Source organism: Anas platyrhynchos, chromosome 4 (assembly GCF_047663525.1).
Source record: "Anas platyrhynchos isolate ZD024472 breed Pekin duck chromosome 4, IASCAAS_PekinDuck_T2T, whole genome shotgun sequence".
NCBI classification, from domain to species: domain Eukaryota; kingdom Metazoa; phylum Chordata; class Aves; order Anseriformes; family Anatidae; genus Anas; species Anas platyrhynchos.
Genome location: NC_092590.1, coordinates 44,745,100 through 44,762,503, shown reverse-complemented (window position 1 = coordinate 44,762,503; position 17,404 = coordinate 44,745,100). Strand labels below are relative to the sequence as shown.

The 17,404-nt window shown below is 38.0% G+C and overlaps 1 long non-coding RNA gene across 1 annotated transcript in view; it reads right to left on the bottom strand.

Annotated features, from left to right (window-relative positions):
- Positions 1-17,404, bottom strand: part of LOC110351974 (uncharacterized) — a 221,914-nt gene that overhangs the window by 28,284 nt on the left and 176,226 nt on the right. The window contains exons 6-8 of the long non-coding RNA XR_011809124.1: positions 15,700-15,864; positions 10,378-10,518; positions 9,582-9,691 (exon numbers count right to left, since the gene is read on the bottom strand). This is a non-coding gene — a long non-coding RNA (uncharacterized lncRNA). The remainder of the gene's footprint in view (positions 1-9,581; positions 9,692-10,377; positions 10,519-15,699; positions 15,865-17,404) is intronic.

The following is a 17,404-nucleotide window of genomic DNA, read 5'->3' as shown; positions in this document are numbered from 1 at the left end:
TTTCTTCATGGATTTATTTTTACCTCCAAGAAGATAAAGAACAATCTCCCAGAGCATTTAGCTGCATGGTGGCTTGGGATCCAAGGTTTTGGATTTGATTACAAGGCACATTAAGGTTGCATTTTTCACCTCTGCAGTAATAAGAACCTAAAGTTACATGCAGCTGAATTGATTCTCTAGCAGACAAAAAACAGCATATGATATTTTGATGTCTTTGTTTTAATCCTTGAGTTCCCCTTCGTAACATTTAAATCTGCAAAATCTTACAGTAGTAGTCTTCATGCATTAGTTACTCTACAAAGGGTTTAGCTAAACCAGAAAAAAAAAGCACACGCTGAAATCACCATCCTCTGGTTCAACATACACAGACAAGTTTGTTTGTGCCTCCAGAAAAAATCCAGTGTAAACACACAGTCAAATGCATGGAACCACACCTCCTGTCTAGGTAATGCTTTTTATGAACTACAACATGTACCAAAGACGTGGAAAGACTTCTAGTAAGACTTCTCTTAAAAACATACTAGGCTTTTGATTACATCTGCATTGCTAATAACATCTAGAGAAGTCAGATAAATTGCCAGACACCAGTTCACACCACCTACTTTTGGCCAAAAGTCTGTGTGTTGGGGAAGAAACCCATTTCCCTTTGTTGCTTCCCAAAAGGCAGTCATGTCTGCCAGAAGTCTCTGAGGTGGAAAGAGAGGCCCTCTGCAGCATTAATCCTTTTCTCAATAAGCCTTTGCTCTACTTTCTAAAAATTGTCATTTCTTATTTGAGTCTTTGCTCACACAGAGATTGGTTAAAATGTATTTAAGTGGCATATTGTATCCATACAATGCTGCATGTGCTCTCCCCATTCCACAATGCTTACATGTAATCATCCTTTTTCAGAAAATAATTTAATTGGTAAAAAAAATGTCTTTCTTACAATTCTTTGCTCTTCTCTTCATATACAAAAATCAAGTCCTGTAAAGTAGAGTACACTTTGCTCTTAAGATATGTAAAATACATTTTGTCTTCCTTTGTCCTTGCCCCTGACTTTTTTACACTCAACATCTTGTTATGGACCAAAAGGAAAACACTATGTTTGTAGAACCAGGAATTTACTGTTAGTTCAACTGTGTTTTTTTTTTGTTTTGTTTTTGTTTTTTTTTGTTGTTGTTTGTTTTTGGTTTTTTAACAGCATAGTCCAAACTATCTAATATAGGAAAGCATCATTAATATTTTCTTAAATTTTATACCAAAAAACCTTCCTAGTTTCTCAGGTGTTATGCTTACCCTTCCAGTGTCTCTGGGCATCCTGATGGTGACAGTTTCTGTCTTGCTTAAGAAGAGCAGGAGAGGATGTTGATGAGCCATCAGAATCCCAAGGTCTTTGCTGGGAGGATAACATTCATGATAGGAGGTTGATTTTATACATCAGCTTAATGCAATCTCCTTCCTGAACACTGGCTCCTAGCAAAAGCCTACAAGTTGCAAAATCCAGGGGGCTGCTGCTGGTTCCCCATTAATGGGAATGGGGGTCAGGCCTCTCCACCCCAGCACTGTGGGAGCCAGTGCCAGCAGGGGAGGTGCTGAACAATACTGCAGCCATTGAGACAAGATCAGCCCTGAAACCCTGGTTTCAGGTCACTACCAAGCATTTGATCTTTTTCTAATACCAGCAAAAATCATACTGAGCTACAACTTGCCATCATAACAGCGATAGTGGAAAATAGTGATCTTGCTGAATCTAACTCCCTTGCTTATTTTACCAGGATCTGGATGTCCCTTAGCATTAAAGTGCTAGGATTAAAAATAATTATTTGTAAGTGGATAGAAGGCAAAGAAAATAACCCAGAATAACCTCAGGTTTGTTTAACATACACACTGAAATTCAGAGCAACAGGTTAAATATAGTAAATATTAAAACAAATATATAAATAAGTTAAACAGTTCAAACGTCAATACTGATTTGGGGAGGAAGGCAAGGGAGTCAGGTTCAGCTGAGGAACTTGCAGTTCACTGAAAGCCTTTTTGGCTGCTGCATCAGCTCTCCAGGTTCTGGGCTGCCTGTAGCCCCAGCAAACTAGGGATGAACAGCACCTCACTGCTGAGTTCCCACTGCACACAACTCCAAGTTACCTATACACTGCACTTCGAACAGAGCAGTTTCTTCAGGAGAGGACACTGTGCTCTTGGCATTAGAAAAGCAGAACAATAGGAAGATAACCAGAAAGGCTGGGTGTAAGGAGAAGGCATATCTTTGGCTGTGAATCATCCAGATCTAGAGCAGATTGAATGCAGAAGATTCATTCAAATCAGAAAAACGTATCTGAGAAGGTGAGTTCTGCAACCTAAAATGAACAGTGCTTAAGACTGGTGAGGAAACTGTAAGAGTGCAGGCATTTCTTGTTTTTTGCCAGGAATGCCACAGAGAGATGAAAATGCTACAAATATAATCACTCTGAGTGTATTTGTCATCCAAAATAACTGCATGAAGTGAATTGTGATTGTGTTAAGAAATGGACTGTGACATCAACATATACTTCCTTCACTGTCACATTAGCCTGAGAAGAGAAATAGAATGGAAATAAAAGTTTGACTTTGAGGACTGTGCTTCAGATACTGGGGGGCTGCAGAACCAGTACTGACAAGTTCATAGCAAAGGATGTGCTGAGAGACAGAGTGCTTATGGCAACACCCAAACCGTCCTCACAGTTCTCAAGCCAACAGCAGATGGAATTGACACTGGTATCCGATTGTAACAGCCCAGGTCCAGTCCAGAGCCCCTTCCTCTCCAAAAGTAAAATAAAAAACAGTGATACTAAAACCTAAACTCAAAATTCCTATTCCAAAACAAACAGATCTCTCAGCTCCCAAATAAATGTTTGGCTTGTTATGGGAAATGTTATGGTATGGGACTCCAAGATAATAAAGATGAGATCCAATTAAGGAGGCCCAAATTATGAGCCTGAGTGATTGGGGAATAAGGTGATAGAAGTAATTTAATGTAGACAAATGTACAATATAGCACATGGAGAAAGAAAAAACAATCTTAACTTTGTTCATAAAAATGTACTCTAAAGTGCTGATTACCTCTTGGGAACAAAGATCTTGCAGTGATAGATGCAGTGTTGTGAAAATATGAGTTCTATACCTCTAAAAAAGGCAATTCAAATGAACAGCCTCACTAGGCCACCTGTTTTTGTATCAGGTGCTGGACATCCTGATTAAAAAATGCAACCTCCCATCTCAAAATGTATTTAAGAAAACATGCTAGGAGGAACATGACCAGTGAGGACATAGCTTCTGCTTCTCTTTTCCATGCACAGAAGCTAGACTTCAACCCACAGGTGAGAAACAGACAGCTCTTATGTAATCATCACCGTTCAGATTCTGCTCATACATTTTTTCTATGAACATCTAGTTTTGGCTTCAAAGACAGGTTGCTGATAGAGTGATCTGATCTGGTGAAACTGCTCTTAGGTCCTCTTCTTCCCTCAGAAAGGAAATGAATAGAAAGCTTTTACAGGGATGTGAAGAATGCTTTCACTTACCCGCATCTTCACCAGCCAAAACAAAAGCACCCCATGGTGAATTACAGAGGGAGTTAAACTTCCCCAGTTTCAGAAAGATTCAGAAAGGAAATTCTTGACCTTTCTTACAGAAATTCTTTTCAGAACAGTGTCATATTTTCACACGGGCAGCTAGTGAAGCTTCTCCACTCTGCTTTCTCACTCACCCTCCTCAAAGGAAAAGGATGATAAAAGGCTCAGGGGTTCAAATAATTACCTATTACAATATTACACATAATCATTACATATTTCATGGTTTGTTTTTTTTTTTTTTTTTTTTTTTTTTTTTTGCCATCATATCTGAGCATTTAAATGACATGATCACAGAATCACAGAACTCTAGGGGTTGGAAGGGACCTCGAAAGATCATCGGGCCCAACCCCCCTGCCAAAGCAGGTTCCTCAGAGGAGGCTGCCCAGGTAGGCATCCAGACAGGCCTTGAATATCTCCAGAGAAGGAGATACGATAATCATGTTTCTTGTTTTCTAGGATTAAGATTTACTAGCTGTGGTCATTTATTACCAATTTTAATAAACAGGTAGTATCTTAAACACATTTGAAATTAGAACTACCAGAAAATACATATAAGGAAGATAAATTGGTGGTGGGTTTTCTCAAAAATACAGGAAAATAAAAAGTTATTACCAGCTCCAAGAGAGGAAAAAAGAAATACCCTTGAGGAATGAGAAAAACATGGGTAGATGTATAGAATCCTTTATCTGCTTAACTGTTATGTAGGTTTTCTCCCACTCTCCAGATAATGAAATAAGCTTTCTAGAAATTTCTGGCATTCACTGACAAAGATTCATTGAGGGAAAAAAAAAAAAAAAAAAAAAAAAAAAAAGAGAGAGAGAGAAAGAGAGAGAGAAGAGTTAGGATCCCAAAGAGGTTTGCAACAGCTGTGCTTAAAACCTTGATGCTGCATTGTTTCACGTGAAGGATACTAAATGGGTATCATTCTTGTTTCTTGCTCTGCTGAAGTCATTATCAATGCACCTCCTTCTGCTCACCATTGGATATGCTAAATTCCCTAGTAGATTTTGTCTTTACCGGCTAAATAATAATTCAGTAGTGCTCTATTCCCATAAAGGAAAAAAAAAAAAAAAAAAAAAGCTCCTAGAATGCCTAGAATGCAAAGTGGATTGAAATTGAAGTCAGTCTCAAAAGGATTTTCAAGGACATCATTTAGATTTGTAGCTTTTTTAGTTTCAGAAGACAAAATTATGACAATCTAAACTGAGTAAATGTCATTGTATATATCCAGCACCTCCAATTTAATTTGTAAACTCCTGCCTTGTTACTTCCCCTCCCAACAGCCTCTGCAGAGGAGATAATACCATTTCTCTCCTGTGATTTGAAATCTCTTGATCTCAAAGAGCTGGAATGTCACACTTATTAGCATTTGGTTATTTATTAAATGGTATTAAATGCAGATTCCCTGATGACACTTCACATGGAAAACAGGTGAGTGAACCACATAACATTTCATAACAGGTAAATCTAATAAAAATTTACCTTTTTTAAATTGGAATTACATAACTATCTCTTTTTAACTGTCAGGTCTAAGTCAAAGCTAGCCTGTGTGGGGTGGGGGGTGGGAACTTTGAAGAAAAAATTGTCACTCTCCTACTGAAGTAATAATACATAATTTTTCATAACATTTGTTGAGAGATCAAATATTTGTAAAATAATTCTTGACCTCAAAGTCAAGATGAGATGTGCATCTGGAATATCTGTGTAATACTTTCTGCAAGTTTCTGTTTTAGATAAATGAAGAATGAAGTTTCATCCAAAAAATCTGCTCTGATTTTACTCGGACACCAGTACACGCTGGGATTGACCTATGGGCAACCTAATGTAGTTGGAATTGCATTATATTATATACATCATTATGTTAAATTATAGTTTATTATGCAGTGCAGTTATGTTTGTCAATCTTGATTATATATATCAAATATGTATATAGAATAGTTCAGTTGAAACGGACCTACAAAGACCATTGAGTCACAGTGCCTGACCACTTCACAGATAACCAAAAGTTAAAAGCACATTACTGAGGGCAGTGCCCAAAAGCCTCTTGCGCATCGACAGGAGTGGGGCATCAACCACCACTCTAGGAAGCATGTGCCAGTGTTCGTGTTTGGTCACCCTTATGATAAAGAAATTCTCCCTCGTGGCCAGATCAAACCTCCCCTGGCACAGCTCTGTGCCGTTCCCACATGTCCTGACACCAGTGAGCAGGGAGCAGAGGCCGGCGCCTCCCTCTGTGCTTCCCCTCCTCAGGAGATGCAGAGGGCAGGGAGGTTGCCTCTCAGCCTCCTCTTCTCCAGGCTGGGCGCCTCACGTGTCCTCAGCCTCCCCTCACAGGACAGGCCTTCCAGACCTTTCACCAGATACATCACCCTCCTCTGGAGGTTTTCAAGTGCCTTTTATCCTTATCAATATCCTTTTTATATTGTGAGCCCAAAACTGTTCACAATACTCAAAGTGATGCTGAACCAACACTAAATATAGTAGGGGAACCACCTCTTTTGCTTGGCTGACTATGCTAAGCTTAATGCACTCCAAAATGCGATTTGCCCTCTTGGCTGCCAGGGCACACTGCTGGCTTCCGTTGAGGCAGCATGTCCAGCTCCCTTTCTGCGAAGTTGTTCTCCATCCACTTGACTCCCTGTCTTATATAGATTAGAAGAGCTCCTGACAATCTATCAATAGAGGCATAGCATAGAGAGTCATCCATCTGATATGAAGCTTGTGTTTTAATATCCATCTCTCAGGCCATCATGAGATTTAGACGTGTTGAAAATACCAATTGGTTAAACAGTGCCTGCCTGAGGTTCTTACAATATACTATCTTGTTCTGACTTCCTTTTGTTCTGTTGCAATGTAGCTAAAATTTCACTAATAACACTAAAGACAACTTTCAAAGGCAGAAGCTTCCCCTTGCCAGCCTAAAACTTCAAACCTCAACAGCTCATCAGTCTTCCTAAGCAAATCTTTGCATTTTTTCCAAAGCCCAGAATCTCAATTTGCTCACATTATGCCTGCTCAGAAACAACAGCTCTGAATTCATGAGTTTTTGTGGTGACTTTGATGATACCCTAAAATAATTTTTGTATACCTCCCATGTAAACCCAAGTTCCTGATTTCCTCCAAAATTCAGAGAGCTACACTGCAAGAAGGTGAACTCTATTTTTGAAGACCAGTTCATTTTACAAACCAGTCACTTTACATCCTGTAGATGTTAATGCTTAAATCTTTTTTCATGTCGGTAAGCACTAATAATAACCATGCTGATGCAGATAAGAATTAAAGATAGTTCAATGCTGAGTTGAAAATAGGATTTCCTAAAGCACAAAAAAAAAAGGGGGTGGGGGGTGGAGGAGGGAATTAATTGCTTTCTTATTTTATATTAAACCCCAAAGAACTCATCTTTAATATCAGGAGTATGTTTATAAATGTGCTCTGTAGTATGACAGTTATTACTAGGCTTTTGGTGTTTTGCTTTTTTGTTGTTGCTGCTAAATTATTTTTTTGGAGTCTGGCAGGGCATAAATCCAGTAGTAACTACAGGTTGCATATTTATACATTTATTTATATTGCCATAGCATACATGTTTGTTAAATTACTATAATACTTATTTTATCATACATAGCTTCACAATTTGCATATCACATATGAACTTTAGTCCAAATCCTGGGTAATGCTTTATACCTTCTGCAGAGGATCTATTCTCATGGGGCTGGGGAGGGCCACATCCACCTGCTCCACTGGGGGCTCCTCCACAGGCCACAGGGGAACTGCTGCTGCATGCCTGGAGCACCTCCTGCCCTCCCTTCTTCACTGAAAAGGTGTCCCCTCTCCCAGCTACTGTTGTGCAGCAGTTTTTTTTCCCTGTCTTCAATCTGCTCTCCCAGAGGCCAAACCAGCATCACTCCCTAGCTCAGCTCTGGCCAGCGCCAGGTTTCTTTTGGAGCCAGCTGGAGCCAGCTCTGATCTGACACAGGGCAGCTGCTGGGCTCTGCACACAGAGGCCACCCCAGCAGCCCCCCTGTTACCAAGCACTTGCTATGTAAACTGAATACACTCTTGGGAATATGTGCAAAGACACAGCTTGGAAAACTAATGGAATTTTTTTAATCAAAGAAACACATTAAGAATCACAGTTTTATACCTCTACCTCACGTGAGGCAATGCCGTGAAATCTGGCCCACCAGGACTGTTGTCTGTTTACTGTGATCTTAGTCAAAAGTTCACGGCTGAGCAAAATGCTGACATATTTAGCCATTTGCAACCTATCAAGCTCCATTCATATTCTCATAAGTCCTAACACCTTCTGTGAAGGAGCAAGTGATGATCCCCAAATTATTGGCTTCCCAGTGCTGAAAGAGCCAGAACTGATGAAAACAATAGGCTGAGCTCCCAAAAACATTATTTCAAAACTCTGAGATATGATTAAAAGCTTATAAACGATGCATAACCCCTGCAGGGAATCAGACTGACTGCCATCTCAACTTTCCAAAGGACCCAGGCTCTATCTGGCATGTTAGAAATTCTCTACACGTGCCAAGTGTAACACTTCCAAATGGTGTTAGAACTCACATACTGTGCAGTCAAAATAGGTTACATGCATATATGTATATATACGTGTGTGTGTAGAAGGAAAGGCAGATAGACAGAGATGGCTCATAAAACAGGCTCAAAGTACTTAATTTTCCTGCCTTTGATGATTGGTTTAATCTAATACGTTCTGACTCTGTTGTCCCAAGGTAAGGTAAGGACTTTCTGAGAGGCTGGAAAGAGTGCTCTTTTTAATCTTTTAGCATTCACAGCATAATTCCTTCATGTAGCTGTGGGACTGCTTGTACCAACCCCTCCAAAGATGCCCCCTTGCAGAGCAGGACCCTCTTCCTCACATGTGCTCTTCCTTTCAAGGCCTTTTTCCCCAGGCAAAATGATTCCACCACGATTCCCCAACTGGAAAGCTTTCCCAGCTTCACTGCCAAAAGCCAGAATTGCCAGAAAAGGCTGGCAACTGGTTTTCTTGCTCCCAACTAGTAACACAGTTCAGTTCATGGCCTGTGCCATGAAAAAAAAAAAAATAATATATATATATATATTATAAATTATATATTATATATTTTATATATTTATTTATTTATATATTTAGCTATACCAAACTTCCCTTCTTCTTGCTCATTTCTTTATTTCTTTAACCAAGTGCACTGGGAGAAGTTCTTTGTCACACACACTGGAAACTAAAAATAGTCTGATCTAAGTCTTGTTTTTTCCCTGTATTAGTTCATAGGATTTAAATAAGCACAATAAGGCAAATGACATATTAAAATATATGCAGCTTTTGGCAGGTTACTTTACAAGATGAGGTGATTTTTCATCACAGTTAATATCCTGTCAGATCGTTTGCATGATCATTATTTATTATTTCTGTAATAATAATTATTCATTGGTTAAGATCTTTGCTTCCTCTTCCAAATTTCTTCCTCTTTTTTCCTAAAAAGTAGTTCTTCAAATTAAACAACATAAGATGAGCAGATGCCTCCCAGCTCATCTGCAAGTGACAAAGTAGCAGTAGTAAGCAGCAGTGGTCTTCTTTGAAACCATGCAAATACTGCATTATGGCTCTAGAACTTGAATCTGATTAAAGGCTTTATAAATATTTCTAATAAAGGTACTAATAGTCACATTTTTTTCTTTTGAGCCACTTACAACCCTTTTTTCTTTTGTTTTCATTTAAAACATGGTGTTTCTTATAATCATTATATTTTTAATTTAAAATAAATTTAAAAATATTACTCTAAGATTAATTTGGTCCACTGTGTCTTGCAGGAAACATCTTTACCTTTGTTTTTGCTCACATCCTACATTCTTCACCTAAAACTTTTTGGCTTTATCTAATTCAACAAGACAATCCTGGCATATTGTTTAACTAAATAAGTTAATTTGCAGTTTCTTGACTGCCACTTCTGAGCACAGTTTAAATAATACAATGGATTTCATCTTTACCTGGAATTTTAGGCACGTTCAACTAAGGTTTACATCCTGATTTCTGGAGCCAACATGGAAGAGACGGAAAAGAGTCAGAGATTAACATCAACAGGCAATAAATTTTCTACCTGGAAGGAATAACAAAAGTAAATGCCACCATGAGGAACATCTGTGCTAAGGCAGCTAATATGCAGTTTCTAATAATTATCGTACACGTGTATCATATACTTCTTATCTACTTTTGAAATAATTATACTGAGCAGGAAACCTGGTGATGAAGTTTTATTTCATTTATTCTTAACAAGCATTAACACTGTCATGCATTCTACACATACAAAACAAAGAAATGATACATGATTCAGCATTAGTGAGGACAGGGAGATCAGCAGCAGTTCTGTACTGTGTTCAGAGAATCCAAAACGATTCCTTAAATCCAAGTATGTCATAATATAAAACTTCATAAAGTCAGACCTTGGTGTATTTTTAATAAGAACACAAAAAGTATCACAAGGCATGAAACACCAATTATTTTCCTGTAGCAATGAAGAACTTTTATTTAAAGGGAAGCAGATCCACCTCTCTTTCCTTGTTTGCTGTTGGAGCCCCTTGGCTGCAACTACAGCAGAGACACTCTCTGCCAGAAGCAGAGACCTACAACATGCATCAACCCAGGCTACTCAGAATTTTTCTCGTTAAGACATACTGTTTACATCTACTTTACAGTTGTCAACTTCAGAAACTTGAAGCAAGTGAGAAGACAAGGTCCAGTAATGGCTACTTTTAAAGACAGAGAAGAAAAGTGAGTAGAAGTCACCTTCTGATGATCAAAAATCACTGTACAGTGATCAAAAATCACTGTACAGAGCACAGCTCTTCACTCCCATTTCCTTTCATGGATGTTTGTGAACATAGACTACTGGTTCTCATCAGCACCCGTGAACTACTTTTAAAGGATCTGTGAAAGGCAAATGAGAAAAGCAAGTGAGTATTAAATGGCTTAAATTCTCTATAAAAGGTTCTACACCAGCAATGGGAAATGTTTCCATCTGTGTGCTCTTATTTCACTTCTAAGCTTCCTTAACTTTTTGGTCAGGTGGAAACTCCTTTCCAATTCATTCTCAGTTAATTCTCAGATTTCCCTATTCCCCCTACAAGTAAATAGATCCTCTCTACTAGGGAGGTGACGTTAGTGTGGCCAAGGCACATCAACTACTCTAAAACTCACTGAAGAGATCCTCCAAGCCAGACACTTTTCACAGCAACCGTGACTGAAGTGATAGACAGGGGCTCAGTTTGGGTGATGTTTAATGGGTACATCATGACCATTGTTCCATTAGTTCACAGGAAAGTCTTTCACATGGACCTAGCTGCCCAAGAGAAAAACAAGCAAAAAATCTGATGAGGACTATGGTGAACATACTGAATTCTTTCTGCTGAAAGCCACCTCCCTGAAGAACAGAGTTTTGCTGTGTAATTTAAGAACAACTTCAAACACGGTTGTCCAAATGTCTTTTGAAAACCTGGTCTGGCAAATATAAGAGCTGCATTAGCAGTACACCAGTAAAACTACCTCAACAGTTGTCAATCTATCCATCTTTCATGGAAATTGGAGATGAAACAGAGCTCATAGTTCATATAATTGCCAATCTAAGACTGTTCCAGTGTTCCTAGAGGTTTGTCCAGTTTTTAATGACTCAAGTAAAGGAGCTCCCACCATTTTCCTCCAGGGACTACTCTTTATTGTAAAAGATTTCACTGTAAAAAGAAACAATTCCTGACATTCAGCCTAAAATATTCCCTTGCTGACTTTTCCATTCATCTCTATACATACATAGACTATACAGCAAAAGCCAAACTGCTCCCAGTTACATCATACAGTCCCTTAGTTAGTCACATTGCCTCAGTGTAATGCTGAAAAGAATTTGTCCTCGCACTTTGTTCTTCAGAAAATCTTGATGGAAGTAGCAGATTTATTTTCATGACACACACTAAAAGAATAAAGGGTATAAACTGGCAGGAACTTCACATCATATGAAAGTCTGCAACTCCGCATTAGCCAGGCCCTTTTTGAAGGTAGTGAAAGAAATAAAAGGCCACAGTCCATTGGGATTTTATAAATAAAAGGTGCTGGGGAGTGAGTAGATAGTGTATGATGTCATTTACCAGTAAACAATTTGAAGACCAAGTGCAGCCTCTGTGCAAATTTTCCTCATTGTAATACGTCCATTCCTGTGTAGACCTGTTACGTCTTGCTTCTTCGATTCCATTAAAAGGTATCATAAACAATAACAGCAACAATAACTCATTGTTAACTTGCAGAACCCTTGGCTCCTAACCATAGTATTTATTCAGGGAGTGTTCTGTATTTACACATTCTTATGTTATGAGCAGCCATCTCCAAGGTTAAGGAATTGCTTCAACTCCATGCAACATGTGGCCTGGGGATTCATAAGTACATAATCCTACATTGCCAGTTGCAAACTGTTTTTGCTAATTTTTTTTTTCCTAGATATCCCCTAAAATAATCTTTTTTTAAGAGAAGCCTGTTCCTTTCAGACATCTAAGGTTCCTTTTAAACCAGGAACAACCAATGCAATTTGCCTTTAAATTTTAATCTGGGTGCCTTTGATTATTGATCAGATTGCTTAATGCAACTTCATAAAAATAGTGCCATAGGTAATACTAGAAAGAGCTGTGCATACTTCAGAGTTTATATCTTTATATGTGAAATAAAAGCTGAATTTGAGCCTATGTAGATATTAAAAACAGATGACTTTTTTCTGACTTTCACTGACTGGTCCTTCAATTAATTTGTTCTTTAGTTCTGCCAAAATTACTTGTGACATTTTATTCACTGGCACAATAACAACAGGTCATTTTCAATAACCCATGGCTAGTCCCATACAAAGAGATTAAGCAGATTCTTTTATTTCCCATGGGAAACCTTAAGGTCAGTATACAGGTTCTCCAGAGCAGAAAGGGTTAAAAATTCCACCACCAGAGTCTCTCCAGTCATTACATAATCCAAAACAAAAGAAATCAGTGTTAGGTCCACCAGTCCCTGAGGGACTGGGGAAAAATTGTACAATCAAGGTTTATTTACTTATGTATTTTACATGGCTCACTGAATTATTTTATTACCTTCTTTCATTCAACAGCTCCCCTGAGGAAGGAATGCCATGGAGACCTCAAATATGGAATGCTAAGCTAACATGGGTAAACCTAAGTGCCAACCTGCATTTAGGTTGCCCTTACCTCCTGCCAACATCACTACTAAGTCTGTAGATGTAGGAATACTGAAAAAAGCCCCCAGAAGTCTCACAGCAGTTGCTAGGTCCAACAAGCAGATTCACTACCTTGCTCTATTTCCCCTCACTAATTGCTGTCACCATCACAGCTCTGACTAAGACCAGCCTGAACCCATCTCTAGCTGATGTAGGTGTTACCAGGTAAGACTTCTGGATCCAAAATGGATAAGAAAATTGGTACATTTTACAAACCATGGAGCTGAGAAACAGCGTCTCTTGCTGCAGCACAATTCCCAGCCTACCCAGTTTACACCATTCATACTGGTTAGCCCACCAATTTAGCTTGCAGATTACATCAGTGCAGTGAGTATGAACTGTCCCTGCAGCAGAACTTTTACAGAGGAAAGAAAGATATGAAGAATTCCATTTACACAACTGTATGTCTTCAGATCCCCTAAAGAAAAGCAGGGCAGCAGTTTGACAAGAAGCATGCCGCCTAAGCTACTGCATTCTGTGTTTGCAGTTCCAGAAAGATTACACATGCCCAAGTCAGCACTGTTGTGCTTTAAGATATATATATATGTGTGTGTGTGTGTGTGTATATATATATGTTCCTAGTTGATCCTTTATGACCTGTAGAGCGTGGTCGTTCTGCAAAAACAACAGTTCAACATTGGCTTTGTGAAAGTTCAAGTATCTGGCTCATTGAAGCTAGCTTGCAGTTCTGTTTGGTTATTTAACTGCAAATACAACCTAGCCCCTTAGAGCTTACCGGTATCTAGGGGTTTGGGATTTTTTTCTTGGCTTTCTAAGATATTTTTTCTTTACTAGGTTAAGAAAGAAAAGAAAAATTAAAAATAATAATAATAAAAAAAAAGGCTACAGGTAAAATTAATCTCTCAGTAATACTAATGCTAATTAATTAATTATTATCATTAATAACTACTAATACAGTTGATATTAGAATAAAATATTCTGGCAATATCTTAACTGTATTACTAGTTAGTTTATTGAAACTCATTTCTCTGGGAATGGGAGTAGTATCTGAAAACTTAAGAAATGAAATCCTAGAAAACCATCTTTGTTATTCTTACAAAAAAAAAAAACTGCTTTTCTTGCTGATAAGGGACAACACAGGTAAACAAAACTTGCCTAAAAGAGTAAAAAGGGCAGAAACACAGTCACACATAACTAACATAGTCAAACATACCTAAAACAAGGACATGGTATAAAATTACTTATTTATTTTCTCCACAATGCTTTAGCATGTCTGTTTGAGTTCACATTCTAAAGATAAATATCTAAGATCAGACAGAAAATTGAAGGAATTATCTGGGGGACTTTCCTTACACTTCACACTTAATTTGAGATTACTAAAGCAAATCCAGAATGTGACCGTGAAATAATATTGTGGGCTTCTGCCACTGCTATTGTATGTGAAAGAAAGTGTAACAGTAGAATGATTCTCACAAGTACCATGACTGACATGTTTGAGATGGAGTTTTACCAGTAAATCCACAAGGCTTCCATATTCCTCCATTATCATTTTTATCTGTGAAATTAGACACTGTAGAAAAAATTGGACTATTCAAATTGTACAGAAAATCCATCTTAAAACATTCAACTAGATGGTGGAAAGGGTTTAATTTGTTACTTCTGTTAATTTCTGTTAATTTGTTACTTCTGCTTCATGACAAAATCACTAGGTGCATGTTTCACAATGCTAACTTTTGGAGGAGTGGTTGCATCCATAAAAGAGAAAGGTCAAAGACAAAATGTGAGTACTCCCAGGCAAATCAAATTTCCATTCACATTGCAAGAAAATTCAAAGTTTTGCTGAAAATAAAAAATAAAAATAATATATATATATATATATATATATATATATATTTTTTTTTAAGTAGAAGGGTAGAAGACCCCTTATTGAAGAGCTTAAGGGAAAAGGAAATGGCTGAAAATTCACTCACCAGCTTGCAGGAGTGCTTTCTGGGGGTGTGGATAAACAGACCTTAGATCTTTGCTCACGACTCAGTCACGTCAGAGCTGCAAACCTCTTACCACAAGGCCTTTCAATTCTACCTCTGGCTGTTGAAATATTTGCCCTAGTCTTCTAGGAGAAGAATATCACACTAGATATGATGAATGGCCAATGTGGATTATTTGAGAGAATAAGACTCTCTCAAATTCGTCACTGCCCCAGTACCAGGAGAGTGGCATTAGATGGGAGAACTGCAAAAACTCCATTGGTATGACAGATTACAGGATATGAAGCAACTGTGACTGCAAGTGTGCATTTACCATTAAAAATTAAAAAATCAAGTCACAGAATTTAACCTACATTTACAATGGTAAGTATATGGGATCTTTCGTTTACATCTGAAGATCACTGATTTATATTGTTAGGGTATTGATTCAGTTCCTACTGGTATAGATATTATCATCTGGCTCTCAAGTCATATGTCAGGGCCCCTTTCAAAACCTTTGAAAATGCTTAACTCTTTTCAAACATTAAAGCATTTTGGAAGTCAGCAGTCTGGCTAGTTTTGCCTTTTTAACAGGTCTTCCTCATAGCTTTCTTTTTGGTTTGCTAGCATTCGTCTTTTGCAGCCTAAACATTTCAAGAAGCATAAGCAAAAAGATGTTGATGTTCATACTGGACTACTTCAGCTGAGTTCCAGATTTAGATTTATGTGCTGGCAAATGACACCCCCCTACTTACACCCCAATTTTTTGATGAGATAGCCAGAGTAAGTGATTTCTCAGATTATTCCCTCCCAACTTGCATCATTTTATCATGACATATTTCTTTAGTTTGGATTCTAAGTTTGAATAGTTTCATGCTCCAAATCCTTAGAATAATGAATAATATGAATCACTCATTGTACTACCTGTGTTTTTCTCTCAAACTGGACAGGGCTGGTGTTCAGATCAACATTTCTAGTTGTCGTTTTTATGATCCCAGTAGTACCCTGTAGAAACTACAGTAGCTGTGTGAAGAACCAAAGATGATTGTATCCGCCTTCTCATCTCTCAGATCTCCCACCTTGCACAACCTGAGAACAAGAATGAAACCTGTTCAGCTGAAAGCTTGTGGGTGGTAATTCAATCAAAAAGCCTGGGGGAAGAGGGAGGGGGGAAGAAAAAGAAAAAAGCACATATACATTGTTCATTAAGCCTGATGAGGACTTCCCTGGTATCTCTACCACTTTGCACTTCCAGGAGGAGACTTGCACACTTAAGAGGTTCAAAGAATGGTGACAGTAGGTCACTCAACCAGCACAGAAGAACAGTGCTCAGGCTGTATCAGAACTGGTTCAGATGTATGATATGACATTTAAACATAAATGCCAGGAACAAGTGGAATGATAACAGAAATGAAGGGCAAAAATTGATGGGGGAAGAAAATAATTTTATAGAAATAAAGCCCTGACAGTAGTTCAAGCTAAACCATAGACTCCTTCAGGTTCCTCTGCACTTGAATGCTGAAACCGTATTTGTCTTTGGCATCTGGCAATGTCATTTAATATGTTCTTATGGCCCTGCATGCAGTTAAGCATGCACTGTATATTATTTTATGATGTTTGAATTGGAATCACACTTTCTGGGTACAAGTATTCATGTTTTTGCAGATTCTTGTGTAAAGCTGGGAGAACCTGTTTCCAATTTCATGACCGTTTATCGCTAATCCAAAATGACTGCAGCATTACCTACAGACAGGAAGCTGGATGAGGACTTGTGTGTTTTGGATGCATCATGCTCTTCCCAGGAAACTCTGTTAAACTAGTTTTATGCTTACATGAGGGGAAGACAGAAATTACTAATGGACATGACTGTGCCTAATCTATATATAGTTTAACAAAATAAAGGTAAAACTGAGATGGGTCTTATAGCAGCTCTTCATCCATGTGAGCTCTAATACTCATTTCAGCATTCCATTCAGGTTTCTGCTTTTGCAAAACTCAAAGTGCATAAAAGGGTCCTGTGCTTACTAGTTCAGCCAACTTTAAGGAATTTTACAGGTTTGGTACCTGGGCCTAACAGTTAATTTTTACTGAAATAACCAAAATCTTATTGCAAAAAATTTCTTCCATATATTTCACACAACCATCTTGCAACAGATTATGCTGAAATGCAGTTGTATCATATGTCAAAGGAAACATACTGTAGAATATTCCTTTGGGAACCAAAAAACAATGCTGATGAGAGGACAGATTAAGCTGTCCTCCAGAACAACTACAAACAGAGTAAAGAACATGTGCTTAACATTTTATGAACTTCATTTTGTCCAGCAGCTGATTTAGGATTGGTCTAATAACTCTTGTGAGAGAAGGATCTCTCCTGAGATTTATAGTGGTCCTCGATTTGAATGGATAGAAAGAGCTGTAAGACTGCTCTCTTCATAATTCTAGATTTTTAAGTTTAATCATCATAATCAAACAGTATTGGAAAGCTAACCATTTCACTGGAAATTTGTTGAAAACAATTAGTATTTGGTTTGCTTTAAGATTTAGTCTGATTGGATTGTTATTATTCTATTAAAATAGATTGTTCATCATTATGCTACTCAAGCAACTTAACCAAGATTTTTCAAGG